At 36.2% G+C, this 6,631-nt stretch overlaps 1 pseudogene; it reads left to right on the top strand.

The window, feature by feature from the left end:
- The first annotated feature begins 1,927 nt into the window (after positions 1-1,927).
- On the top strand, positions 1,928-3,872 carry LOC118734754 (annotated as a pseudogene).
- Positions 3,873-6,631: the final 2,759 nt, after the last annotated feature.

The raw sequence follows: 6,631 nt of genomic DNA, 5'->3' as shown, positions 1-6,631 counted from the left end.
TACCCAACAATATACCTTTTGCTCGTTCAAATTTCTATTCTAACAGCCCTATTCTGTTGCCCTCACAAAAATTACCACACTCACTATTGTGAGGTTTCTGATTATTGTGAGGTTATCTCTATGCTGGCGTAAATTCAAAAGCTCATACGCTCACAATTGTCAGGAAATTTATGATGTTCGAATGAGACCCTCACAAGAGAAAAACAGCCGATTTTTAGTGAGCAATTGAATAATGTTTTGTTAATTTTCGTTCGCTATCAGTGTCTGTGTTATGTTTTTTTTTTTAACTAAAAGTATATTCAGTAATGGCGGAGTTATTGCTTGTTTTTGCGGCAGTTTCGGAAGAGTTAGAGCAGGCATAGGATTTCATTTCCGTACAAACTTTTGCTCCAAGTTGTGGATTGCAAACTGTGTGAAGTACTGGACCTACTGCTGCTTTGTTATTTATTTTTAAATTCGCCTAAAAAAAATAAAATAAGTAATTATCAAAAAAAATAAACAAATTGCAAAAATATTTACTTGTCCTGTTGTTCAGCCACCATCTTTTGTATTTATTTTATTTACGAAACAGCTGTTGACAGCAAAATGCTTTCCACCTCGTGTGGTGATTTTGTTGAGCTTTTTTCTTGTGTGGTGTGGGCTAGAATAACCTCACAATATAGACCTCACAAGAAATCTCACAATGTTTTGCTCACAACTCAGTTGTGAGGTTTTATTAGAATAGGGCTGTAAGAACAAAATGTTTGTAAATAACCAAAAAATTAATAAAAAAACTTTTGAGGTTTTAGATACTGGGTATGGTAGCACGAAATGTCACAATCTACTTAATTGTCAGGTTGTTAATATGGCGATGAAAAAGTGTCAATGGGACTACCTTCTTTTTTGTATAATGGTCAAAACTATAAATTTTCAAAGTAGCAAATACAATCACTCATACGCCACGTTGATCATTTTTTGTACTGGTTCCAACTAAGATTTGTATCTACTAAATTAAAATTGTAACATTTGCTCAAAACATACATGAACATGCATAAAAACGTAGTTTTCCAAAATCAAATGATGCGATCGAAATGCAGAACTCTAGACTGATAGATTCACTCCTTTTAGACAAACGAATTATTATTATCAGCGAGTAGTTTTTTTACGGCCGCTGTATTATAGTGGTTAGAAGTGTGCACTACCATTCCACAAGGCGTAGAATCGAACCCGGTTTCATAAAACATAAAAAACGAAAGGAAAAAAAATTTTTTTTTTTTAATAGCGGTCGCCCCTCGGCAGGCGATGGGAAACCTCCGAGTGTATGAGTGTTTTTCTGCAATGAAAAACAGCTTCTCATAAAAATACAATCATCATTCGGAGTTGGCGTAAAACTGTAGATCGCTCCACTTTGTATGACAACATCAGGGCGCTCGCTAAAGAATTGGAGGAGAAGTTCGGCCAAAAACTAACATATTGTCTTTATCTACAAAGCTACTGGAATCTTCAATTCGACTGACTAAAGTTCTTCTTCTTCTCATTTTCAAAAAAAAATGTTCAAGTGGTGAGCCTCTGTCTACCGGTTTCTATCACGTACATACATTTCTATCACAACATGCATAAATCAGTCGATTATCATTTATCTGCATACATTTAATTAATCCTAATAATATTTTGTAAGTCATATTTTATCAAATCATATCAGAGCAGACCTACTCTCCAACCTAACTCATGTTTTTCTGATTAAACATTTATTTATCGCTGGAGAGACTGTTAGCAACCACCTGGCTACTGGCGTCATTCACAGGGTCGAAAACAACAGATGTTAATTACAAATTTGTTACTAAGAATCAAAAGATAATACATTTATGCATACATGCATATATTAAGAGGGGTGTGGCAATGTTCCATATATGTATAATATGTAATTATTTCGTTACATAGAATGTATCTACATACGATTACAGTTCAATATCGCCTAACATGGGTCTTACACGCATATTAACCAAAGATGGTGGCTTCGGTACACAAATGACAGTGCACGTTGGCAATGCGGTCGATGGTGATCCATTATGGAGCGCTAGATTCAATGCCACAAATCCGGCAGCTGTTATCAATACTCATTTGGATTTTTTGCAAAGTAAGTAAATATGTTTATTTTAAAACAAATACAACATACTCACACATGTGAAAAAGCTGATAGCCATACATATTTGCATAGAATTAAACCTATTGGCTGGATTAAGCAATCATACAGAACGATGGTTATTTTCCACTAGTAAATAGATTAACTTATTATAGAATAGTTTTAAACATAATTTAATAAATATGTGTGTACATGTGAACAAATACTTACATACATACGTGTATTTTATTTATTAGATGGTGCTGATATCATACTAACAAACACCTATCAAACTAGTGTGGAAGGCTATATCGAATATTTGGATTTGGATGTGGAGAAGAGCATTGAATTGATAAAGAAATCCGTACGTCTGGCGCATATTGCTAAAGATAAATATTTGGCGGAATGTGCTGAGGCAAATTTGCACGTACCTGTAGGTAAGCTTAGAAGAAATTAACACAATAATTATGCTATTCAATATTGTTCTTTCGCTCGCGTTATTTTATTTAAAGTTGTCGTTAAAAAAAAAATCTCATGTGAAACGAAACGGAAACACGGACGTCAAGCGGAAACAATAATTTTTCTTTAAAAATTTTCACCCTGTTCTTTTCTTTTTGTTTTTTTGGTTATTTCCTCAGGTTTGCCTATGATTATCGCGTCAATTGGTCCATTTGGCGCGCATCTGCATGACGGTTCGGAGTACACTGGCGAATATGTGGATCATGTACCAATAAAAGAGATCACCGACTGGCATCGCGTACGCATTGCTGCATGCCTAGCGGCGGGCGTAGATGCTTTGGCCATTGAAACAATACCTTGTCAGGCTGAAGCTGAAGCATTGGTAGAAATGTTGTGTGATGATTACCCAGGTGTGAAATTTGGGGTTTCCTACCAGTGTCAAGATGAAAGTACTTAAGCGCATGGGGAGAATTTCGTTGAGGTGGCGCGCTCGCTATGGGAATTGCTGAAGGAGCGGGATGCCCAGGAAAGATGCTTGGCAATAGGTGTCAATTGTGTGCATCCGAAGGTGTGATTTTAAAGCATGTCTTAAGTGCATATGTATGAAATGTTAATTTTTACACATATTTATATATATTTTTTGTGAATATTTCAGTTTGTAACACCACTATTAAAAAGTTTAAATGGCAATACACCAGATGCGGAAAAGATTCCACTGGTTGTGTACCCCAATAGCGGTGAGGTCTATGATGTTGCCAAGGGTTGGCTGGGCCGCGAACACTGTGTGCCGTTGGCGAGTTATGTGCCCGAATGGTCGAAATTGGGCGCGAAAATTATTGGTGGCTGCTGTCGCACATATGCCCGGGATGTTCGTCTAATTTCAGAAAATGTCGCAGCACAGAATAAATTGCGGAGAATAATTTAGAGCATAGCTGGGCACACCAACACAGTCTCATTTTGTCATGGTATTAGTGCGTCGCGCTCAGTTATGGTTGCCGCATTTTTTATAAATGTACTAAAAGTGGTATTTTTCGTGCATGGGTATTTTGGCCTATTTTGCTTATACCTATAGTGTAATAATGAACCTTGGAAGTTTTTAGTAACTAATACTATTAGTTTATACAACCTTTTGCATAAGAAAAATTTAGTACTTGTATAATTTAAAAAAACTTAAATTAGGTAAACTCATTTGTATAATACCTGGGCTCCGTTTTATTAGAACAAATTCTTTTATATGCTGACCGGCCAGATGGTTACGGTGTTTAGGTCTTATTTTTTAACCGACTTCCAAAACAGGAGGAGGTTATCAGTTCGTCGGAATCTTTTTTTTTTTTTTTTTTTTTTTATATGAGAGTTAAGTCGGTTTTTTTCTTGCTAAAAATTACTTGTTTCATATAAGTAGGTACTTAGTCTTAAAAATAGAGTATAACTTATAAATATTATTCATTAAGTATTTTTGGGCATAAACCAGCATCTATCGATTTCTTTTGATAAAAAAAATATTATAAAATAAAGTATGCAATGTGTGCCCTAGTGCGTCGCGCTGAGAAGCACTTTTCTATAATTGCACTGAGTGGAGCGTTTTTTTCATTTGTTTATGGTTAATGGTCGTATTACCACACAACAAGCATTGGGCATTATTAGCTTTTTTTAAAACCAAAAACTGTAATTGGCACTCATACTCAGACATTTTGGGCATTGTTACATATGTAGGTGGCAACCACGCGCTAAAATTACGAATAAAAATATTCAACGGCGAAGCATAGTATTACTCTCATGAAATCTGAAAGCAGACTGAATTGAAATTCGCTGCGTCGTTTCCAAGAATGATAGAATACAAGATTGCGCCGATTGCAGCAGAATTCGTGAGAGTAATTTTAGCGTGACATCATCGTAGAGTTGACAGCTGAGAGCGGCGAGAATGAGGGCGACTAGTGATGTGCTGAATTGTCCCCAATACTCGGTACCCAATACTTAAAAAAGATTTCGGTACCCTATACTTCCTTTTTGGTATCCGATACCGATTATTTACATTAAACCCTCGCCATTATATGCATTTCAGGTTTAGAAAAACTTTCATTACTAATTTATATGATATCGGCTAAAACACTTGAACTTATCGCCACAGAAAAATATTATTTTATCAGTTTTAACCTTAGTCGGTCCACGGTTCAATAAAAATACTTTGACGGATGAAGAAGCCTTTCAGGGGAGAGATTCTGTAGCCAGTTAGCGACAAGTTTCGGATCGATATCGCACTTGTTGACTTACAAATATTTGATATCAAACGTCGACAAAACCGATACCGATTCGAAAATTGTCGTTAACTGGTTACAGAATCTGTCCCAGGCCTACAAAAATGATATCGTCCGATTCAGCTGGAACAAAAATGCTTCAAACAAGTAAGGGTTTCTCTGTATTATGGCATCGAACCGACATATATATATCTTTCATTTGAATCAGTAAAAAAGCTCTATTGGCTCTTACATTCGGGTTTTGTTAGGCGTTTTTTCCATATTTTTGGCCTATGTGCGCTTTTATTCGAAACCTAAATGTTTCGGTACCGAGTATCGAGAGTATTGGGTACTTAAAAGTATTGACTCAGCACATCACTACTGCTGTCTTCTCTACTATGACGTCACCAAAACAGCTGATTCTGTCAAAATCACTGAGAGCCGAGTAGCGGTATCGTCATCGGCGCCACCTCTGTATTCTCTCCACCGTGCGTCGTTTCTGTATACGTATAAGCGCTGCGACGCAGACGCTACTCGCGAGCAGTGTTGCCAGAACTTTTTGGGCCGACCGGCTAGATTGGCAAAAAAAGCGGCTAAAAACGGCTAAAATGTTTTAGTGAAGTTTCACATAGACTCTGGCAAAAAACGGCTAAAATGTTTTAGTGAAAATTCACATGCTTTATTTAAATAAATCGCAAGAAACGAAAGACTAGTTAACACCATTAATTTATATCGAGTGTATATTCCTCATCATCAAATGAATCACTATTGTATATATCACCTGAATTCATTAATTTTAAGTACAGTAAAATTATGGCAGCATTTTTCTTCACGTTTTAAACCGTATCTTATATATAAAATAGCGTTTAACTTTTTAACGCACATTGGATTTCTTTGCTTGGTTTTTATTATATTCATTGAACTAAATATTCGCTCTACTTCTGCCTTACTTATAGGCAAAACAAGAAAACTAAAAACTAGGTTGGAAAGGTCAGCAAACGGGTTTTCTCCTAGGGCATTTCGAAATTGATAAACTTCGGCCCAAAATTTTACAGTTGAGTCTAAATTACTCCAGGTATGTAACGTTAACCGTTGCCATTGCATCTCTATGGGTGTTATTTCGCCGGCATTATATTTGTGTTTTTGTTGCTGTTGTTGAACAAATACTTTTGTTTTAATTACTCTTAATGCATTTCCAACCGAAAAAAGTCAATTTTTTTTAGTGTGGCAATATTTGTACGGAGGCGTTGGTGTAATTCCTTTATTAAAGTGATAATAAAATAGCGACCATTTTCTCGAATTATTTTCTCGGCTTCGTGGTCAAAAGCGTTTGTGCTTACTTTTGTTTTTAAATACTCTTCAAAACTGTGATAAAACTGAGGAAATGGAGCAAGGTATGGTTCCAACGGGGAGCATATAGGATCAAATGTGTCCGCGCTAATAACCACTAGGGAGCATAGATGCGAAAGTAAAACATTGAGTTCATTAAAAATCTTCATTGGGTCTGCATTATTGCTTTCGAACAACTTGTTTACTTTTTGCACCTGAAAATTAGGCAAATAGTAAAATCGGCTAAAAACGGCTAACTTTTTTTTACAAACCGGCTAACAAATCGGCTGCCGGCTAGATCGTATTTTCTCCGGCTAGTTGCTATCAAAACCGGCTAAATCTAGCCGGAAAACGGCTAAAATGGCAACGCTGCTCGCGAGTAGCGTTTTGCCCAGCTATGATTTAGAGCATCCGCAAGAACTGTTATCTCAGAATACCAAATAGTTTTAGGTTAAGTGCGTAGATAATTACAATTACATATTTACATATACATACATACATATGATAA

Source organism: Rhagoletis pomonella, unplaced genomic scaffold (assembly GCF_013731165.1).
Source record: "Rhagoletis pomonella isolate Grant_MI unplaced genomic scaffold, Rhpom_1.0 Rhpom_scaffold_00002, whole genome shotgun sequence".
Taxonomy (NCBI): domain Eukaryota; kingdom Metazoa; phylum Arthropoda; class Insecta; order Diptera; family Tephritidae; genus Rhagoletis; species Rhagoletis pomonella.
This window is presented reverse-complemented; position numbering and strand designations above follow the sequence as displayed.